Below are 24,306 nucleotides of genomic sequence, written 5' to 3'. Positions count from 1 at the left end.
AACCGGAGCGATTTCTTTGAGGCAGTCACCAAAGCCGTAGACGAGGGTAAGGTGATTCACACAGCCTATCTTGACCTCGCCAAGGCTTTCAATACCATACCCTATTCTGGAATTATAGCTAAACTCACTAAAATAGGTATAAATCCCTATGTCACAAGATGGGTTGCCAACTGGCTTACAGACAGAACCCACACTGTAAAAGCTGCAGACTTCAAGTCTGACTTCAAACCAGTGACAAGTGGAGTACCACAGGGTTCAGTCCTGGGACCTCTCCTGTTTGGTATCTACTTCTCTGAAGTACAGGCTAACACAGAAGGCCTTTGGCTGACGAAGTTCGCAGATGACTGCAAACTAGGAGCCATAGTCGAGTCCCCAAATGACGTGGACATCCTACAGAAGGGCCTCACTGAGACATGCCTGGTGTCAGAGCCATGGCCTCAAGCTCAGTGCCAAAAAGTGCATTGTCATCCCCTTTGGTAAAAACTCAGTACCCATGAATTACCACATAGGCAACAGTCTACTTAATGCCGAATTTGTGATGAGACCTTGGGACCCAGGTGGACACTAGTCTCTCCTTTAATATTCACATCGCCACAGTAGTCAGGAAATCCTTCTACATGGCACACCTCATCATAAAAGGGTTCTCATCCAGGAAAAAAGAGGTCATTGTTCCCCTCTACTCGATACTCATTAGACCCATTATAGAGTACAACGCCCCTTTTGGAATATATCTCACAACACATCTGCAGCAGCTGGAAAGGCCACAGAAGTACCTCACAAAGAGGATTACTGACCTCAAACAGATGCACTGACCATCTCAAAAAACTCCAGCTTTACTCTGTAGCATATTGCCTAATCCGAGGTGATCTCTGCCTAACATATAAAGCTATGCCAAACCCAGAGCCGTTGGACATGCTACACCTAAAGAAATCCCAATCCCTCTGAGCTACATGCTCTAGGGACCTAACCCTTGTCACCACAATAAATAGGACATGCTGGAGGGATAGATTCCTGTCCCAGAGACTTCCCATACTCTAGAACAAGCTACCCCATCTATGTCAAGCAAAGTTCCTCATTAGCACTCTTCAAGAAAAATCTTGATGAGTGGATGGGAAATAGGAAATACACCCCGGGGATCACTTCTGTGGCTCAGCTCGACAGGGGCACAGGAAAATAACTTTCTTGGGTGGTGTAAGCCAGGGAACTTTGTTGGCTAGACTTACTTAGGCCCTTCGGCCGATTGCCTAGTACCTACCTATGAACCTATAATATAGTAACAAGACACTAATCAAAACTAAGTAATTAAAAGCAATCACTTTTAAAGAAACATTACACAGGCTGCCTACCATCAGACTTATAAGACTTAACCAATTGTACAAAAGCTAATAATATCACATCATTAAAATACTCAGAATGCATAGAAACACCAAAAAGTAATAAAATAATAAAAAAATAATAATACATATAAAAACTGTCTCAGATGCATGTTGCTCTTAATTTCAAAATACTGGCCATGGATCATTAATGCCTGGGGACACTGTGGCATTTCGTCTCAATTGCCATAGTGTCTCCCTAACCTCAAGTGTAGTTTTCTCATCACCCCCGTCATTTTGTTTAACCATATCAGTAACAAAAAAGAAAAAATTATTAAAATTAGCACATATTTCACTGTGACAATATAGTGTGTTAGTGTTTTTTCTGTTTCTCTTATCTCTAAGGTGATCTTTGATCTTAATTAGTAGCCTAATTGGGTAGCCCCTATTCAAAAACAATCCAATCAACCTGGAAAGTTCATTGTCAAACAAATGGTCATCATTCACTAATCTCGAAAGGAGTACCATCTGTCCCTTCACAATCCCTTTCTTCTGCTGAAAGTGGTGGCAGCTATCAAAGTGTAGTAGCATATTGGAGAAAGTTTCTTTCCTATAAATACTGGAACATAATTCCCCCGTCTGGGTATGCTTATATAACACCACGTCTAAGTAATGTATTTCATTCAGGCCAATATAATCTTAAAAAGTCAGTAGTGCCCATTAGGTAGAACACAAAATCATTAATTGTCTGTTTCTTGCCACACCACAAAATAAGGATATCATCAAGGAAGCGTACCCATAGGACAACATCCTTCATGTAGAATCAAATACAAATTTCCTTTCCCACTCGGAAAGAACTAGGTTGGCATGTATGGGGGCACACCTTGCCCCCATTGCCACTCCAGATTTCTGTTTAAAATATTCACCCTCAAAATACAAAAAAAGTATTATTCAAAACTGTCTCCATCATTTTGACAAGTAAATTTCTCTTAACATTATGAATGCCATCAACATTTAATAAACTTTCACCAAAGTATTCAAGACCGATATTGTGTGGAATAACTGTAAATAGGTTAATCACATTGTAATAAACATATATTCATCCTTAATTGACTTATCCCTAAGCAACTCCAGGCAATGCCAGGAATCCTTCAGAATGTATGGTTTGTTAGTACAAACATCAGTATAGGAGGCTAATGGTTCCGTCTTGGAGTTCCTAGTAGCAACAATCGGTCTAAATGGGGGGGGGGGGGGGGGTTGTTAATGGTTTTGTGAATTTTCGGGATTCCGAATATAGTGGGAATCACCTGAAAATTTACAGATAAGTAATCTAATTCACCTGCATCCAGCACATCCTGGCAAAATGAGAGATACAACCACCAGTCAATTCTGGTGTAAACCATGTTAACTTCATTTAAAGATACCCTTTCATACACATTGCTGTCATTCAAAATGTCATGTATTTTGCTAACATAGTCACTTTGTACCATTACAACTGCCCCACCACCCTTGTTGGGTTATATTACTCGATAGTCTCTAGATTCAGACCATATTTTTAGGCATGCTGTCCCATTGCTGGATAAATTATCAATAAAAAAATTTGGTTTATTAAATTGTCTTCTTAATTCAAATTCACATGTCTGTTCAAATGTATTTATCACAACATTTTGCAGTGGTATATAAGTACTTTTTCTTTTTAATATTTTGGTCTCACCTATATTCACATTACCTTGCACATTAAAAAGCAATGCTAAGTTCAGTTGTCTGATAAAAAGTTTTAGACCAGTCATTGTGTTTAATCCTATCAATAACAAAAAAGAAATAAATATTAAAATGATCACATGTTTCACTGTGACAATATAATGTGTGGTTTTTCCTGTTTCTCATATCTCTAAGGTGTTCTGCCATTCTATCCCGTAACCTATGGGTGGTTTTTCCTACACAGAATGCAGGGCAAGTACCACACACAGCAATGTATACCACTATTTTTGTGTTGCAATTAGACCATCCTGGACATTGTATTGTCCTACCATGACCTTCAGTGGTCACATATGGACCCTCATGTATAAATCTACAGAACCTACACACAACCACATTTAGTCATCTGGGAGTAATATAATTTGTTGGAAACGTCTTTATTCTTTTCCAAATTTTTTTTCAAATTCATAGGTTCGTAGGTGTGTACTAGGCTAATTGTCCTGGGGCCTTTACAAGCCTAGCCATAGGATTAGCCTGGCATCATGCCACCCAACCTTAGTTCCCAGTGCCTCTGTCGAGTAGAGCCACTGGAGTTATCCCATCCACTCATCAAGATTTCTCTTGAAGAGGGTCAGTGAGGTGCCCTGCTTGACATGCATGGGAAGTCTATTCCATAGTATGGGCAGTCTCTGGGTTATGAACCTGTCCCTCCAGTATGTTCTGTTGATTGTGGTAATGAGGTTGAAGTCTCTGGAGCATGTGGTGTGGAGGGATTGGGATTTCTTTAGACGTAGCATTTCTAACAGAGCTGGATCGGACATGGCTTTGTAAGTCAAGCAGAGATTGTCTCTAAGTAGGCGATATGTGACAGAGAATAGTTGTAGTTTTTTGAGTCTGTCCATATAGGACAAGTGTTTAAGGCCTAGGATCCTCTTTGTGAGTTACTTTTGCAGCCTCTCCAGTTGTTGCAGGTGTCTAGTGAGGTACATGCCAAATGGGGCATTGTACTCGATCATTGGCCTAATGAGGGAAGAGTAGAGGGAGACAATGACCTCTTTCTTCCTGGATGCAAAACCCTTAGTAATGAGATGTGCTACATAGAAGGACTTTCTGACCACAGTAGCAATGTGGTGATGAAAAGAGAGGTTGCTGTCAACCTGTGTTCCCAGATCTCTTATAATGCCTTCTGTGTTCAGTGGACTACCATCGATGTGGTAATTCATGGGAATGGGGTTTTTCCCAAAGGGGATGACGACACATTTTTTTGGCATTGAACTTAAGGCCATGGTTCAGACACCAGTCGTTGGTCTCAGTGAGGTCATTTTGTAGAATGTCAACATCACTTGGGGAGTTAATAATAGCTCCCAACTTGTAATTGTCTGCAAACTTTGTCAGCCAGAGTCCCTTTGTGTTGGCCTGGACTTCAGAGAAGTAGGTACCAAACAGGAGAGGACCCAGGACTGAACCCTGTGGGAATCCACTCGTGACTAGTCGGCAGTCTGATTTGGAATCAGCTACTTTAACATTGTGGGTTCTATCTGTGAACCAATTTGCAACCCACCTAGTGATATTGGGGTTGATGCCTAGCTTAGTGAGTTTTTCTATGATCGCTATGTGGGAAATGGTATCAAAGGCCTTGGCTAGATCAAGGTAGGCTGAATGAACCACCTTGCCTTCATCCATAGCTCTGGTGACTGACTCAAGGAAGTCGACAAAGTTGAGCAGGCATGATCTACCTTTCGCAAAACCAAACTGTGTGGGATCCAGAATTTGGAGATTCCCCTATATCCTTGTTTATTAGGTCCATGATGATGCGTTCCATAGTTTTGCATATCAGACTCATTAGGCTAATGGGACAATAGTTCCCAGGGTCTGTAGTCACTCCTTCTTTGTGGAGAGGGATGACTGTAGCAGTGTACCATTCAGTAGAACAAAGCCTGAGGTGAGGCTGTGATTGAGCAGGGCACACAGGTGAGGTGTCTGTTCACTCTGTAGTTCACAGCCAGGGATATTGTCATATCCCGTAGAAGCTGTATTCTTGGCCTTGGGCAGTGCTGTTTTAACCTGTGCAGCAGTAATACTGGGTGCATGGCAATCTGCTGGTAATGTGATTGGTCCTTTGGGGGGAGGGGTAAAGTTGACACTGAATCTGTCGGCTAGTATATTGGCAATATCTGTTGGCAAGGTGTAGGAGGTACCATTGTGCAATAGCTCAGAGCAAATCTGGGTATTGCCATGGAGATTCTTTACATAACTATAGAAGGCCTTGTGATTGTCTTTCATATCTGCTGCAATTATATTTTCATAGCTAGCTTTAGAGGATTTGATGAGGGATCTCAACTTTTTATTGAGGCTGATAAGGGAGTTTTTCCAGTCTTTGGACTTCACCTTATTGTGCATCAGTTTCCTCCTCCTGTTATAAAGTTGGTTTTTGGCAGGGGACCACCAGATTGGCTTTCTTTTTTGGAGGAGAGCATCTTGGTTCTATTGGGTATGGTGAGATCCATCCATCTGTGTACATGTTCGTACAGTGCATTGGTATATGATTTGGCGGTCATGCAGCTATTCTTCATTTGCATGGGTGCTGTGGAAGTTAGCCACCTCTGTTTTTAGGAGCCCGAAGTTAGCTTTGGAGAGGTTTTTCATGGTGGTTACCTTTGCGGGGTGGGGTGGTAGGGATGTGGGTTTCCAAGGTGATTAGTTTGTGGTCGGATCTAACCAGGGAGGAGTTGACTATTGATGTAGAGCAACGGTCACCCATGTTAGTAATGACCAGGTCAAGGATGTTGCTACCTCTAGTGGGGGTAAGAACGAGCTGGTCCAGGGCATTGGAATTAATGAATTCCAGGAAAAGTTGGGCAAGTGTAATGGTACATGAGAAATTTTCCCAGTTAATGGAGGGGTAGTTGAAGTCGCCCAGTATGAGAGGGTTAGGTTGGACCCTAATATTCTCTAGGGTGCTTAGGAATGTGAAGTATGAGCCTTGGGACATGGTTGAGGACCTATAGCAGGCTACAACCTGAATCGCTGTCTTACCCAATGTTAGCTGCACCTGAAGTATCTCTGATGCATTATGTTGGGCTACCAGTCTGGAGATGTGTACATCCTTTATGAATATGGAAGTACCACTGCCTTTGGAGCTTTGGTCCAAGTTCTGGGGCCAAAAGGTGTGGAATGAGTTATAGACTGGTAGTGCAGGAGTGCTTTCTGCTGCCTTGAACCAGGTCTCTGTTACAGCACAAATGTTGATGTTCTCCATTTTAAGGAGAGCTTTGAGCGAGTGCATTTTGAGATTTAGACTTCTAGTGTTGAAAAGCATGACCCTCAGATGGCATTGGTTTCTAGCTGTTACAGTGGTAATTTGGTCTTTGGAACACTGCCTAAAAAAGGCACTGTAGGGGTGGCAGGAGCCTTAGCCAGTATCCAGAAGCCCAGGTGTGACAGATGCTAGCCATCTCTGGCAAAGCATCGCGGTCTGTCAATTATGTTATCCCAGGTAGATACTGGATCCCTTTAGAATGATACCAGAAACTTAGCCAGTTGTTGAAATCAATCATTTTCTGCTTGGACTGTGATGTCATTCTGGGTGATGGTAGGATGCTGCTCAGGGTTATGCCCACCTGGGCTACATAATCCAAGAGCGTCTCTTTTCATGTAGTCCAGGAAGGTATGTCTCAGGTTATTCACACCCACATGTGCAATGACAGAGTCATATTTGTACCTGTTGTTGAGGGACCTGAGTGTGTGCATTATGTGACTAATCCTGGCACCTGACAGGCAGCTGACTGTTACTTTCTCCTTATTCAGCTTAGTGAGTGGGACATCAGTGTACTTCACTATTGAGTCACCTTATGACGAGTGCGTTGGGCATGTTGTTTTGCCTTAGGGGCTTTGGTTGAGTGGCACACTGTTTAGGAGAGTTTTGTGTCTCATGATTAGTGTTGTGTTGTGGTGGTCGAGTGTGTTTCTGCCTTGGAGGCCTCTGCTGTGGGTCTGTAATAAAATACCGAAGAGGTGTTTCATCGAACACCTCTTGGTCGACACATAAAGAGCGAACACACTATATTGCAAATGCTCAAAACAGAGATTTCTTTCCCTGATTAAGAAATCACTAGCGCACACACACACACACACACACACACACACACACTTTCAAACATAACAACATGGGGGGCTGTGCCCCCCCACATCCCCCAACTACATATACCAACTCTGAGATCACACTGCAGTGAGGAAAGGGGCAAACACATGGGGTTGACCAAGTGATTTCTTTCCCAGGGAAAGAAGTCACTGTTTTGAGCATTTATGCTTTAGTGCATTCTCTCTTTTTGTGTCGACCAGGAGGTGTTCGATGAAACACCTCTTCGGTCTTTTAATATAGACCCCTCTGCTGTTTGGGTAGATTTTTATTGGGAACCTCCATGAAGGTGGGTGTGTGGTTTGTTTTTTTTATGTGAAGGCAGTGCTGGTTTGTGTTCTGTAGGGCTGTGTGTTCCATGTGGTGTGGTGCAAGTATTGATCTTCTCTTCTTGATCAGCTATTCCAGTCTTGGCTGGAGATTGCGTGGCTTCCAATTTGGATATATAAGTGCATCTCTCGCAAGTCTGAGTGTTGGGAGGTAAGAGGAGAGGGTGGTTGGTGTACATGAGGTAGTTGCTACATTGCCTCAGGATGCCCAAGTTCACCAGGTTAATAGGAGAAAGCACAGGGAACTGACCTTTAGACATGCCTGGTGGGGTGGGCATTAATAAGTACTGGAGCTGTTTCCTTGTAGAACGTTTAGTGCTGGTAGCACTTTTGTGTGCTGTAATAATTGCTACAAGAAGTCTTGTAAAGTGCTAGACTAATAAGCTAGTAAAAGTGCAGGAGAGGAGAGAACTAGCAGATCTAAGGGAAAAATTGAAGAGCAGACTTTGGCACTGCTCAGAAGCTTACAAACAGTCCTGGATACAACAAGTCTGTATCTGGACTAGACTAGTTACAGGAAAGGCGGGAAAAGTGCAAATGGGGGCTTTTAAACCAGAAAGTTGAAAGAGATGGAAAAACTGCCCAAACAGCCAATAACTACAATTTCTGGGCCAGAAGCCACTCCTCTTGTTGTAGATAGGCTACCTAGAGCTTACCACTCCCATTGACAAGCTAGAAGGCTTCCCTCCAACACAGAAAGGCTTGGGGGGCTCAGAAGCTTACAAACAGTCCTGGATACAGCAAATCTGTATCTGGAGTAGACTAGTTACAAGAAAGGCAGGAAACAAGTGCAAATGGGGGCTTTTAAACCAGAAAGTTGAAAGAGATGGAAAAAATTGCCTAAACAGCCAATAAACTACAATTTCTGGGCCAGAAATCACTCCTCTTGTGTAGATAGGCTACCTAGTGCTTACCACTCCCATTGATAAGCTAGAAGGCTTCCCTCCAATACAGAAAGGCTTGGGGGGCTCAGAAGCTTACATACAGTCCTGGATACAGCAAATCTGTATCTGGACTAGACTAGTTACAGGAAAGGGTTTATATTAGTAAATCGAAGTATTACTACTTCAAATGTACTAATATCGAACGCTGAATATAGCGAAGCTGCAGAATATTGAATACTTTCCTAGGGAAAGTATTTGGTGGGGCGTTTCTGCAGCTTTGTTATTTCCTCATCTGTAGGTAAGTGGATAGCTAGTAGAGTATGTATGGTTTAGTGTAGGGTTTTGTGAAGTGTATGTGTGTGGATTATGTATTTTGGTGTGCTTGTGTTGTGTGTATGTTTGTTGGAACAGCAAATTTTTTCCCTGGGAAAAAAAAATTGCTGTTCTGAGTGTTCCATGTTGTGGTGTTTTGAGTGAAATGGTTCGATATTAGAACATTCTATGTAGTAATACTTCAATGTTCTAATATAAACTTACAGGAAAGGCGGGAAACAAGCACAAATTCCTCCCTCTAATGTAAGTTACCATAGGACGTTCACCTAACTTGCTTTTCAACTCACTACTGATGGTTGCGTCCCAGCAGTTGTTAAGCATTTTTAGTGCCTCAGAATTCTGGTTAAAGGGCAGGACTAATGTTTTATTTTGTGATGCAATTTGAAGTGCATTCATTTTTGTGCCTATATTCATTAGTAAAATTGGGGTGTAAATATCCTTCCTTTTTTTTACGGATTTAATTTCTGATCTTAATTAGTAGCCTAATTGGGTAGCCCCTATTCAAAAACAATCCAATAAAGTTGGAAAGTTCAGTGTCAAACAAATGGTCACCACTAACTAATCTCGAAAGGCATACCATCTGTCCCTTCACAACCCCTTTCTTCTGGTGAAAGGGGTGGCAGCTATGAAAGTAATAGTATCTAACTTGTTACACAAATATTTGTCATATAACAATGACATCCAGTGTTCTATGTCAGTGTTAACCACATACTTAGAATATTACTCAGTTCAGCTTTTTGCCCTTTGCCTTTCTCCTTCTACCATGGTGTTGAAATGCCTGTTCCCATTGTTTGTCAGATTAAAGTGAACTGACATTTAAAATTATATTTACTGCTGCCTGTTAAAAGCAAGTTTGCTCCAGAACTTAAATATTTATGTTTTGCAGACTTTTCTGTGCTTTCAGAATCTGATTAACATGCTCGATAAAGAAAAGTCAGGTTTGTCCCCACCCATGACCAAGAGAATTTTGGAGTCGTCATGAACACAGCAGTGTCCCTTAGATTGGGGTGAAACATGATGAATTTCTTGCTGGAGTTAGTTTCTATTTGCAAGGTTTTATCCAGGATCCAACTTGCATGTTTTCTTTAATTCTGGTATTTTTTTAGTTCAAAACTATATATATATATATATATATATATATATATATATATATATATATATATATATATATATATAAATATGAGAAAAATCCATCAGTACCTCAGGAACATATGAAATCTGCAGTGATTCTGTGAACATGCCCTTTCTTGTTTCCATTTTTCTGCTCAAGCACATGCATGTGTGTCAAGACTTCCACTGATGGCCTTTTCATAGGCTTATAGTTTTGGTGAACAAGTCTGAGGCCTGTCTGCCATCAAGAGTTTAATGCCCTGGATCACGTTAAAACTTATAGATGTGCATGCAGTCAAGTTCCATCTTGAAAGTTTGGATTCATATGAGTTTATTTAGTGGGGGGGGGGGTTATTCAAGATGTGAGGAGGTCTTTGAAATGTGGTATATTCCATGGTCCAATATATATTAATTTTTAGTAAGACCAAGTGTCCTCTGATGTTTAAGTCACTGGGGGTGATTCTCATTAAAGGGCTTTAAATAGTAGGGGGTCCTTTAATATTTGGTATGTCTGGCATAGATCTTCTCTGTGAAGATAGTCAAATTCAAGTGAGAACACTGTTGTATTATTTGGCTATAGAGAAGCCTTGAAGCCCTTGCATTCTGCTTGTAAGAAATCTTATCTTCTCCACTTGCACCAGATGGTGTGTGAGTAGGTTACAAAAGAGGATAAAGTGTTGTATAATTGGTCTGATAAGAGGAGTAGTATATAGGGAGAACAGTTACCTCCCTCACACAGCTTATAACTCCTTGAAGAATCAAGTAGGCAGCTTCATATGCTTTGCTGATGGTATGGCTTTCAGATGAAAGGTTGTCTTCATAAGGACACTGAGGTTTTCTGTTTTTTGTCAACCTTTCCTTGCTGCCCATTAGTAATGTATAAAGCTGTTTTTTTTGTCAAGTTCCTGAGTACTGTTTTTTTAACATTGAAGGCAAGGTCATTTGTAATATTAAGTGCTGTTTGAAGGGAAGTGTTGTCAGTGGAGTTAAGGACAATGGTGTCAAGTTTACAGTCATCTGCATATTTGATGAATCAGACACAGGAGTTCAATTTTACATCTGAGAAAAGATGCCAAAAAGGAGTGGCCTCAGAGTTTGAGTCACTCCATGAGTGATGGGGGATGGTGAAGACAGGAGTCCTCCTGGTCTTACCAGTTGTGTATGACCATGTAGCCAGCTGTAGTCCAAAGTAGTTGTTCTAGCTTCATTAACCTTTAAATCCCAGAGTTTGTGTGATTCCTTCCTTCCTGGGTTAATGTCTAAATCTTTAATAAGATTGAGCTAAGCTGCATGGACAGATAAATCTGTATTTGATTAGCCCAAAGAGAAGAAGGTTTCCTGTTTGTGAATAATGTTCATTGGGATTCTCTCCATTAATATACACAGTATACTTGCAAGGCTGATCAGTCTGTAATTACTGAGGTCTGTAGAAGGGCTTCCCTTGAGAATTGAGATCACAGTATCATGTTTCCAGATATCACTGATATAGCCAGATGTTCTTCGTGTTTCACTGTTGCAGTCATTACATTTGGGTTATCTTGCTGGCAGGTTGCCCTCAGTCGGCCTGAATTCCAAAGTCTTGGGGCCTGTGTCGGTTGCTGTCACCTCTTCCCTGATGTCAGGTCGTCAGGGGTATAAAAGATGCAGCCAACGCCATTTTATTTAGTCTTTCTTGCCGCGCGGTGCCCGAAGCAGAAGCAGTTCGCAAGTGCCGGTCGGCTGACTCCTGAGATTTTCATGTTCGAGTTTCAGATCCGAAGTCTTTATTAAAAGCTAAGTACCCCGTTAGGGAAACTTTTTTCTTGCTCCAGACCGATATCAGAAAAAGTTAATAATTGTATATCTTGTGGGAAGCAAATACCTCATAAGGACTTTCATTCTTACTGTATTCCTTGCCTAGGCCCTGACCATGACGTTGCTAGTTGTTGATTTTGTGCTAGATTTAACCAACGCACTATTAAGTGTCGGTACAATTTTGCATTAAGCTATTTTGGGCAAAGATTTAATTATACAATTTCATCGGATAGCCATCCGACAACCGAAGTTCACAAAAAATGCAAAGAAAAAAAAAAGGACAGGCAACCGAGGTCCAAAACCGACGCCGAAGCTTCTCCTAAGCAAGTTGCCAGTTCTCAGTGAGGCACTTTTGCAGCCCCTGACGCCCACTACTTTAGTCACAAGCCGCTACCGACTCCCACGTGGAGGCGGCCAGGCCACTGGAAACTCAAGGCATTGGAGCCTCGGAGACTATTCCCTCAGATGGGTCCGGAGCCGCTGAGCAGGCATCGGCTTCTGAGGGTGTATTCAGACCTAAACAATTATATATTAAACCTTCTTCAAAGACAAAGACTAAGACATCTTTAAAGGCAAAGAAACAAGTTCACCAGTCACAAGGACAGGCCTCCATGCCCAAAAAAACAAATGCTCAAAATGGCCGAAGACTTAATTACCTTGATCAGGGGTTCCCATTCCCCCTCCTGATAAGAGGCCTAGGCAGGAGACAGACTATGAATCTTCAGATCAGGTTTCCATTTCTTCCTGATTCCTCTTCTGATCAGGAAAGTTTTCTTCCTCCTTATGAGGATTCTGATGCTGAAGAATCAATTCCTTCAGCTTCTCCTCCTGAGGACTACTGTTTTGGGGAAACCTTGCATACCATGAGGGAGCACTTTCACTGGGAGAGCCAAGACTTTTCAGAATCTAAGAAAAGGCTAAGAGATTTCCTTTTACTACCTCAACACAGGCGTCTAGCTATCCCACCTGTGTTGGACATTGTAGATGATGTGTTCTCAGAGTCTAGTCTGACCCCTGACTCTTTACCTCCAGCTCCTGGTAAGCCGGACAGATACTACAGGGTCCCTGACTCTCATAAATTTATTTTCAAAAACCCTTCTGCAGACCCAGAAACTATTTCTCAGGGTCCAAAAGGGGTCAAGGCTTCTATTGCAAAAAATCCTACCCCCCCCTGACAGGGATTCCAGGGCTCTGGATAGATGGGGAAAAAAGGTTTACACATCTACTACTTTGTCTATAAGGGCTTTAAATTGCCAGTTTCATATGCTCAAATATCAGCAATATATCATGACACTGCTTAAACAGAAAATGATGGCAAATTCTGAATGTGCAGAAAACAAAGAAATGCAGGATTTATTGCATGCAGCTGAACAAGTTGGAAAGCATACTTTGCAATGTGGGTTTGATTCTCTGGAGGCCTCCTGCAGGGCCGCTGTTACGAGTTCTGTCATTAGGAGGCATGCTTGGTTAAAGGAACAAAATCTGCCTGACCATGTTAAAGCAAAATTATTACAGGTACAGCCACCTAGATTTAGCAGACACTGGCCTGCAAAGAATTGGTCCTTTCCAGTCTCAGACAGACCTCAAAGGGGCAGATCCAGATGCCCTAGAGGCAGATCACAGCCGCAAGGATCCTACAGGTCTAAGCAGTGGAGTGCTTCTACCTCCAAAGGTGGAGAGGACAAATCACAACCATACAGGAAACAGTCCCAATGACTTCCCCCTGCCTGCGCCAAGCACTTATCTTCTGGCAGCACCCTTAGGGGGAAAACTAGCACTTTTTTCCTCAAAATTGGCACATTATAACCCAGGAGAAATGGGTTCTAGATATAGTGTCTCAAGGCTACAAGTTTAATTTCCATACTCTGCCAAGAGCAAATGGTTGGCCAGACCTGCCAAAAAATCAATGGGCAGAGGCTCAAAAACAAGTCGCAGCTCTCATTGACATGAGGGCTATTCAACAAGTACCACAGCAAGAGCAGGGACAAGGATTTTACTCAAGACTGTTCTTGGTACCCAGAAAGGACAAAGCATGGAGACCAATTCTGGACCTATCTATTCTAAACACTTTCCTGGATATATCAAAATTCAAGATGTTGACCTTACAGCAGCTTCTGCCCATGCTGGGCAGCAAGGCTTGGCTCATGACTTTAGACCTAAAAGAGGCATACCTGCATGTCCCAATCAGGCAGTCATGCAGAAGATACCTCAGGTTCAAGGCTGGCTCAAAACATTACCAATTCTCTGCACTGCCCTTTGGCTTATCTACTGCACCCAGTGTCTTCACAAAGTGCCTGGCACCAGTAATTGCTTACTGCAGACAGAGGAATGCAAATATATCCTTACTTGGACGACTGCCTCATACAAGCAGAGAACAAGGATATTCTACTACAGCATCTGACTTTTGTGATAAAACTCTTAACAGGCCTAGGGTGCACAGTCAACAAAAAGAAATCAAAACTAGTACCCTCTCAAGAGATAATATTCCTGGGTGCAAGCTTAAATACAACTGCCCAGATGGCTTATCTCACACCAGACAAACAAAGGCAACTGACTACCTATTTCAAGGAAATGGCAACAGAGGCCCAGTTATCTGCAAGAAAATTTCTGCAGGCTTTGGGCTTTCATGGCATCTTGCATCTTACTAATTCCATATGCAAGACTGCATATGAGGAAAATTCAGTGATACCTAAAAAGTGTCTGGACACAACATTGCCACAGCCTGGAAACAGTGATTACTCTAATTCCCTGCCTGCAACAGGAATTTTGATGGTGGGCCAAGGCTTGTCACCAAAACAAGGGACAGCCATTCTCACTACCCCCAGCCAGGCAGAGCCTAACGACGGATGCATCACATGGCAGGAAGAGGCATTCAGGGCTCCTGGTCCACAAACCAAAAGCATCTACATATCAGTCAAAAAGAGATGCTAGCTGTTCAAAATGCCCTGACAGCTTTCAAGGACCTACTTCATCCAGGACAACTACTGATAAAGACAGACAACACTACGGTCATATGGTACATAAACAAGCAGGGGGCACTCATTCTTACCCCCTGTGCAGACTAGCCATGGTTTTATGGGACACAGCATTGACTTACCAAGTTCATCTGCAGGCACAGTTCCTGCCAGGAAAGGAAAATACTCTGGCAGATGAACTAAGCAGAAACTTCATGGAACCCCACGAGTGGCACCTGGATCCACAAGTCTTCAACATGATAACAAGGAAATGGGGGACGCCTGGACATAAATCTATTTGCCTCTCCTCAAAACAATCAACTAAAAAGATTCTGCACAAGGACTTATCACAGACAAGCTTGGAAAGTGGACGCCTTATCTTTCACCTGGACAAACCTCAGTATATGCCTTTCCTCCACTTCCTTTCCTCCCGAAGGTACTCCTAAAGGTCACCATGAGAAACCAAAAATGATTCTTATTGCCCCAGACTTGCCACGCCAGTACTGGTAGCCAATCTTAAGGAACTTGTCCCAATGCCTAGCCTGGACCTTACCTCAAATACCTCATCTACTGTCCCAGCAAAACAATCAGATTCTGCACAGCCAACTCAGGACCCTAAACCTGGCAGCATGGCAGATAATGTAGCCATACAAACCACACCTCTCAGTAAAGCTGTGATGGATGTCATTTTAGAAGACAGAAGGCCTAGTACTAGAAAATCCTATGCTGGGAAATGGAAGAGATTTTGCGCTTGGAACCAAGCTCAAGGAACTGATACAGCTGTCCCAAATATTCCTCAAATTTTGCAATATTTAAATGAGATGCTGAACAAAGGCCTATCTTTTTCATCAGTTAAAATCCATGCCTCTGCCATTTTGGCTCATTACAATACAGAGCCATCACTCTTTTCTCATCCTTTATTAAGGCAGTACCTCAGAGGAGCCAAAAACTTAAGTTCTCCAAGGAGAACGCCAGTACCTGCATGGGACCTCAATTATGTCTTGGAAAAACTCACCTTACTGCGTTTTGAGCCAGCTGCTGCTGCAGACATAAAGTTCTTATCTTGGAAAACAGCTCTGCTCCTAGCAATAACTTCTGCAAGATGAGTTTCAGAGCTACAGGCTGTCATGGCTGTGGAACCCTTTATCATTTTGTATCCAGACAGGGTCTCTCTGAGAACCAACCCTACATTTATGTCTAAGGTGGTATCCAGTGTAGCCCTTAACCAAACAATTCATTTGCCAACCTTTTATCCAAATCCACAGAACAAGGGGGAGAAAATTCTGCATTCTTTGAACGTACACAGACAACTTAGATTCTATTTGGACAAAACTAAAGTTTTCAGAAAGACAGAGCAATTACTAGTGGCATATGCCACAGCATCACAAGGAAAGGCTATCTCCAAGCAGACTATTTCAAAGTGGATAGTTCACTGCATTCATTTCTGCTACTCTCAGCATGGCAAACCAGTGCCTAAGGGCATTAGGCCACATTCAACCAGTGCTCCAGCCACTTCCGCAGCTTTTCTCAGGGAAGTACCAACCAAGGACATTTTAGAGGCTGCTATTTGGAGTTCAGTGCATACCTTTACAAAACATTACAATCTGCCTCTTTACTCTAAATCCAGAGCAGGCTTTGCCACTGAAGTTCTGCAGGGCCTCATAGCCGCTCCTAATGCTGTTTAGCTCCATTCCCCCCAACCATAGCTTTGGGACTCAACCTAAATGTAATGACTGCAACAGTGAAACACGAAGAACATAGTACAGTTGTGTACACTTGCCATAAATGTAGATGTTCGAGTGTATTCACTGTTGCAGTCCAGGTTACCCACCCGCCATCCCCCTTATTTTTACTGGAACTTATCTTTACTTCTCTAATCTATGCAACCTAGGTGGTGTATTTGCTTATAGATGAAGGTAAAGCTTATTTTGGTGCATGTATGTTTAATTTACATATTTTTAGCCTACCTTTTTGGGGGCACCTGACATCTGGGGCAAGAAAAACTAAATAAAATGGCGTCGGCTGCATCTTTTATACCCCTGACAACCTAACGTCAGGGAAGAGGCGACAGCAACCGACGCAGGACCCAAGACTTTGGAATTCAGGCCAACTGAGGGCAACCTGCCAGCAGGATAACCCAAATGTAATGACTGCAACAGTGAATACACTCGAACATCTACATTTATGGTAAGTGTACACAACTGTACTTTTTTAATGCTGTATTAAGCATTTGTATAAGAAAGAGCATGATGAGCTAGGCTGTTTCTAAATACATAGATTAAGCTTCCTGATATTTCATCTGGTCCCATGAGATTGGTGTTTCTGACATTATTGATGCCAGTGGTGATTCAGAATTTGAAGAATTGACTTTCCCTTTGTTTTTGCAGTTCCAGACCAGAGATTTGATGATTTAGTCCTCAGATTTTGTTTAAAAAAGTCCATTTTAACAATACCTTAGGGTTCTTCATACTAATAAGTGAACAAATAAAATCCAAAAATTAATGGTTGTCCATTTAACTCTTTCAGTATTTAAAACATTTTTGCAACCAGATGGTAATCATCATTAGATCACTGTTGCAGTATCCTAAGCTATAGGGGATGTCCTTCCAAGGACTGTTTCCAAAGCTTTAATGCTCTTTTCATATCACATGCTCCAGCCACTGTAAAAGCTTGAGGCTATCAGTATAAATGCAGTGGCTAGGGTGCCAAAAACTCAGAACTTGCTTGCCATTGATAGTCAACTAATGTTTACAAGGCTGACAGATAAGTATCCCATTCAGGATTACCATCTACAACCTTTTATTTTTAAGAAAATTATTTTTTTCTGTGAAATGTTATTTACTGGCTTTTAATAGCATTTGTACTAGTTGTCATAGAAAATGTTTATCATTGCTCAGAATTCAGACTTTATATGCTTAGGATTCACTGTGGGAACTTTGTGTTAATTATCTGTTTCTGTGAGAAAGTTTTGCTTTCTAGTCAGAATTAGTAACTAGGAACTATATGTTATAGTTTTGTGGATTGTCATTTAGTTTTTTTTCACCTAACCACTTTTTCAAACATCTCTACTGTATTAAAAAAAATCCAGTTGAATTTATGTTAAAGAATTCACTGTAAAGTGTCCTTTTTATCACAAAAAAGTTGACTTTTGTTGGGTGTAAAGCTACTGAATTTGATTATTAGCATTAATGATTTTTTTACCTTCAAACATATTTATTATTCATGATTGTTTTATCTTGCCACTTCAAAAGACATTTGTGGTAAAAAGATGGTTTTTGGTCTTTATTGACACATTCACTGTAAAAATATCATTTTTTGTGAGGTTAGTCTCCACCTTACTGTTCATTTTCCTAAGTAAGGGCTAAAGCTAGTGGGGTTGAGGGTTGTCATTAAAGAATTTTGCCTCAGCTGTTAAGTATTTTTGCATGTTGGTTACACCTGGCCCTTGTTACATGCTGTTTCATGTAAAAAAAGCCAAGTCTTGGCTTTCTATATTAAAATTCACTGGAAAGTAACTTTCTGTGTGTAAAATAAAAAAAAAATGTTTATCTTTGAGGTAAATCTGATTCCTAGGGACTAGGTAAAGTCTGTTTTGGTAGTTGCCACACAAGAATTTTGCCTCAATTTTTCATTTTATACCACAGAGTAAGACTGACTATTCAAGATTTCATTATCCAAATTTCAGACTCCTTTAGTGCCAGGAATGGACTAGGGTCTTGGCAGTCCATTCATTCCTTCTACAAACTACAAGAAGATAAAAAGTTGTTTAAAAAAAGCTAATTAAGATGCTTCAAGTTTTCATCCAGCTGCCACTTGCCTTAGCTTCTAGAAAGTGACTCTGTAGCCATTGTGAGCTCATCATACCACTCACCATTTCCTCTTGGTCCCTCTAGGAGAACCACTAGGGATTGGGAGACAAAGCACATCCTCTGCAACTGTTTGGTTGCCTACATCTGGCAAGGGAGAACACCTGTTGTTTGTACTGGGAAAGGGAGTGGACATTGTTTATTTGCTTTCATCACCTCTGGATTAACTTTCAGGATAAGGATTTTCCTATTACAGAAACCTTTGGGGAGCCTGTCTCTGGGGGAGATTATTCTTTGGATTCCTTTCTTAAAGAGTTGTCCTTCCTAATTACTGTGGCCAGAATAAAGGACTTAATTTAGTGGAGTGCCTTCCTTAATTTGCCTGATGGCGAGCTACCAGTATCAGCATCACCCCCCCCCCTTTTTTGTACACGAGGTTGGGGTGTCACATCAGTAATAATTGTCACTTAATGTCAGTGTGTACACACCAGCAGGTAGTTACCCCTGCCACATTCCCACTAACTCTGATCAATTATATAAGGTGCCTTGGTCTCTCAATGTTTTCTTTTAAACCCCAGAATAGACTCTGCAGTGATTTCTCTGTCAGTTTTGACCTCTGCCAACCAACCTGCTAAAACCAACACATTCCTGATGAGGAAAAGAATTAGCAGATATAGGAAGAATGTTTTTACTTCTTCCACTTCAACCTTCAGAATAGTCTTTGGTCGGCCCCACATGTGTAGGTTGGCAGTATCGAAGTTAATGGCTAACCTCTTTATAAAACAAATAGGGCATCTTTGTGCCTATAGTATCCATACACTATCTTAAAGGTTAATAGGAGACACCTTATACTGTTGCTAAATCACTGTCACTGAGTCACGTATGAGAAGATGTGCCTTGCTTCAGTCTCAGAGATGCTATAGGACATCAAAGCTGAGAGACTGTATGCCCCCTGTGCAGGAGGTATTGTTTGTCCCTCTTCTGCTAGTGTCCTTAAATGTTTTGATGAAGGAGGAAGTTTTTTTAGGGGACTGCACAGTTTTTCTTCCTTGCCAAGTTGACTGGGAGGTTCAAAGAAGGAAGAGCCCCCCCCAAACAAAAACAAAAAAATAGACCTATTATATGCTCCACCTTCCTTTCTACCATCTTGGCACCCAGTAACATCAGTCTCTTGAGTTTTGGCCATCTTACAAGAAGCCTGTAATTATCAGTAGGATTTTCTTCCCCCTTTTTCAAAGGAGTCCACTTCATTATCCAAACGTTTCAAAGATTTCATTCTTTATGTCGTCTGTCTTCCACTTTGAGTAATCATTAAGTTCCAAAATTATTCACAAAGTAACTGTCTCTAATGATAGTCATATTCAGACTGCAAGGCACTAGCATTTTTTTCAATATTGAATGATTGTCTTCTATTTGCAGGTTCTTTGATTCTGGATTATGTGATGGAATAAAGCAAAAGTTAGGATTCATGGTCTAGTGTATGCTGATATTTTAGTTGGCCAAACATCTCAGGAAATGTCAGTGGTTCACAAAATGTATTTGTACCCAGTTCTTGCACACTCCTTTATTTTGGTTTCTAGTCCTGGGGATTGTACAATTTGAATTAGTCTTGTGAATGTATTGATGACTTCTCATAAAGGTCTTACTTTTTTGCTCTTTCAGCCCTTACTCTGTAACCACAGACACATCAGACTTTGCTTGTGTAGCTTTATCCTGGACAGTAGAATTCCAGGACGTGGAACAAGTAAACACAAATTATATTGCATGAATGTCTAAGGAGTGATGGTTCTAATGAATATTCTGAAACTCCTGAACAGTCTTTGCACTCCAGGCCCACTACCAGTTATTTCAGCCAGCGTCACAGTGATGTGATATATAAACAGAGGGTAGATTCCTACCCTCTCTGCAGACTAGTTATAGTAGCTGAGAAGCTAATGTGTCATCGCCTTCTTGCTGCTTTAGGCTACCTTCAGTCAGAGCAGATCATTATTGCAGACAAGCTGAGCAGGAACAAGACAGACTGCTATCTAGTAAAAATTGCACACGGGGTCTTCCAGATATCAGCCCATATGTGGGAAAATCCGTAAGTAGATCACTTGCCTGCAGCTACAACAGACAACTAAATAAAGTCTGTACCAGGGCATTTTATACTGGGATCTGGAACAGAGACATTTTTTCATTCGCATAGATTTCTGAATGCTTTATTTCACCATTTCCTTGTACACTGATTTTTTTCCTTAAGAGTCAAAAGGACTATCCGAGGATTATTTTGGTGAGCTCCTTTTGGCCCAAACAATAGTGGATGTTCATCATTAGATCACTGCTACAGTAGCCTAAGCTGTATGGGACATCCTGCTAAGGAATGGACCAGCCAGCTAGCTTCCAAAGCTTTATGATCACCTTCTACACACCCTAGCCACTACCTTTATACTACTTCTCTTGTACATGGCAGTGGCAAGGGTCCCAAAATCTCAGAACTTTCTTGCCCTGAAGGGTGCCCTAAGTTGCAGGCATTAAGTGACTGATGGTCAGCTAGCGCTTCAACAAAGCTGGGCAGGTAAGTTCCTCATTGGGAATTACCTTCTGTATTTGTTTTTTGGTTCTGTTAAATAAGCCTTTTGTAGGACGTGGCTGCCCCTTTGAACACTTGTGGCAAATTAATTTACTTCCGAACTTAATGCTTCTGAATGGCTTCTCTGGGGTATTTTCTGTGTAAATTGTGTATTTAACATAAAATAACATGTTTACCTCAGTTTTTGTTTTTTTAGTGGGGAGAGCTTAAATGTTATTATTCTAAAGTGGTCTGTGGTAACTTTTACCGCAAAACTTATTTTCCTGTCAGGTTAATTTGCTGACTTGTCTGGGCTCTGCTAAGCAATTATCAGACAGTTTTTCTCAGCTATAACTTGATCCTGAGTCCCTGTGGGGATTTCCTAACTACATGTTATTTTTTATAAAGAAATGCATATGCATATGTATAAACCTGTTGTCAGGGGCCAGGATAAGCATGGTGGGTGATTATCACTAAAATGTTTACTTTAAAGATTGCATTTTTAGGCATGAGATACCACTGACTCTTCTTGGATCCACTATCCACCTGAGACTCCTTTTGTGACTAGGATATGGATCAGAGTCCCAGTAATATTACTGATCCTTCCCCCAGCTGTAAGAAATAGACAGTAATCTGAGAAACTTCAGTCTCCAAGACAGTTTCTTTCTTGCGTCCGCTATTAATGGGTGACTCTACTGTGACCATCAATTGTTCCTCAGACCACTCATCTTTTTCTCCTAGTCCCTTTGGTGTTCCTCCTCAAGATGCCAGTATGGACCAGGAGGCAAGCACATCCTCTACTGCTGTCTGGTTGCCCTTGTTAGATAAAGGAGAACCACCCTTGTTGGCTTTACCAGGTGATATTCCTTTACTTAGCTGTTCTATGGAGCCTCTTCCCCTGGGTAGGGACCATCTACTTAGCCACTCATTTTCTGAGAATCTCTTAGAAAAAGGAAGCATAAATGTTGACATTTTTCTTTTTCCAAAGCTGATGACTTTCTGAGGTAGGCAAAAGGGTTGCTAAGAGCCCTTTAGACTTTGAATGATGATTATCCTCCTCAGAAAAAGAGAAGTATTTCTTCCCTGTCAGATACTTTCCCAGTCTGAGGGACAGGAATTGGATTTGGACTGTGCTTTTCATGTTCCCTCTTTACAGGATTGAAAATCTGACTGAAGGGAGGTTGCTATCAGATTCCCCTCCTGAAGAATGGTCTTTTTCTGATACTGTTGCCAAAATGAGGGAATTTTTCAATGGGAAAAAAAAGTTATGTTGGAATCTCGACAAAGCTCTTATTTATTACACGTAGATTTGCTTTAACCTGCAACTGCCCCCCCCCCCACACACACACACACACACACACACACACACACACACCGGTTTGACAGCATTAGAAGATGCCTTATAAGCAGCCTACAAATCAACATCATCTTCTAAAAAGTCTGATAAGCTGTATAAGATGTCCCAGTCCCATAATGTTTTTTTCTTCTTCTTCTAACCCCTGGGACACTCCCTCCCTCTATCCCCTTGTTTTTTTAGTGTGTTTTTATCCCAGAGAGTGGGCATTTTTTTGTTGTTCCTAGCAATGTCCTCTAAGGGTTCAGCCTCTGCCTGTCAGTTGGCTTGAAAGCTCTGAAGGGTTTGGCACCCAACCATTTCTCTGTAGCCAGCTCTGCTCAAGCTGACTAATGGTTTAGGTACAAGGAAGGTGCCGTGAAGCTTTGGAAGTTAGCCGACTGTTATATCCTATGCTGAATTTAACTTGTAGAGCTTATGCTACTGCAGCAGTGAACACTCAAACATCTGTTGTTATGGTAAGTTTACTTTCATAGTTGTACTTATTCATATATAACCCTATGCAGATGGAGTCACTGTAGTGCCAGTTTTCTTAAGAGCACACAGGGACATAGGACTGCCATGTTTCACATCTTATAGTGCCATTATGAAACAATGTGTCAGCACCTGTATTATCCTAACCTGTCATCCATCATGTAAATGAATTGCCCATTGATTCCCATCAGTGTGCAGCAGATGGTACTCAAGAAAACTGGTTTGCGTGCCAGTTTTCTGCCATTTTACCTGTGATTCTTCAGGGTAAGACATCATGGCTGGAGAAGGAAAGGGTAGTGCTCCTTTTATTGAAATAGGTGGTATGTGCAGGAGACAAAAATCTTTCTCAACCTCTTTCATCAGTACTACAGCCAGAGATCCTACAGGAGGGCTGTCAAGGGCCTCAGCATCAGAGTGAAGCCTGGAATAGTCTAGCCTAGGCTGTCACCTGTGCCACTGGCATGCACAGGACACTGTCATCACCATTATAGTGATGTAAGGCATCTCTGTCCTGATGATTTCCTAAGCCACTGAGAAGATGACATTTAACAGTGGTCACCACCTCCATACTGTAAGTAAAAATTAGCTGCACATATAATCTACCAGTCCATGCCATTCTCGCATGTTCCACAGTGCTGCTTTCTCCACATAGCACCTGATTAATAGGCATCTGCACAGGGGGAGATGTATGGAATCCATGGTGAAAATTTCACCAGCACTCAAAATATTTGTGCAAACCTAAATGACTGTCAAAAATAGTATAATGTGCACTAAATCAGAAAAAAATTGTTTTTTTGCAGAGGGGCAAGGATCCTTGCACCTCCAACCCCTGCTACTTACATATACCATCTTCAAGATTACTCAGCAGCAGGAAAAAAGGGAAATTCCCTAAACCTCACTGTCTGGTAGTCGTGCAGTAATTCCAGTCCCACAGTATTTGCCATTTGACAAAGTGTAAATCAAGAAAAACAGTTGTATGTCTGTGTATATATAGATGGACATGACTTAATTGTTTCATCCCTTCATCTCTTCTCTGTTATTCATCTTCCTCAGTGAACAACATTGTGCTTGGATGAAATCTCACAATACTTCCTTTAGGAATTTGTCTTCCTGGAGCTCACATCTTAGTAAACATCTTATTTTAAGATTTTTATCAAGGAAAAGCACTACTAGCAATGCATTTGTATACCTTCATTATTTTATTTCTGCTGAGGTTAAACCTATTCAGTTTTTGTGAATTCCTAGCTATTTATTCCACTCTTTTTACTCTTATCCCCAGTTTGATCACTTTGTTTCCCCTCAGCTATGCCCAGTTGGCCCTTTCATTCTCCCATAGGTGAGAGCACTATGACGCATTCACTCCTGCCAAGATTGGGGTTAAGCAGCAGGAGTAGTGCTGTCATTCACCATGGGGACCCTTTTATTTTATTTTATCTTATGTATTTTTTTTTTTACTTAATCCCAGTTTGTTCCCATTGTGCCTGCCCACCACATCCCAAGAGCTGGAGTGTGATGCGCAAGTTTCCCTTTTTTGTGAGATGCATCTCACCAGCTGGCCTTCAAAAATC

The sequence above is a fragment of the Protopterus annectens genome, chromosome 10.part0 (assembly GCF_019279795.1).
Source record: "Protopterus annectens isolate FY-2018-M chromosome 10.part0, PAN1.0, whole genome shotgun sequence".
NCBI classification, from domain to species: Eukaryota; Metazoa; Chordata; order Ceratodontiformes; family Protopteridae; genus Protopterus; species Protopterus annectens.
Note: the sequence above shows the minus strand (reverse complement) of the source record.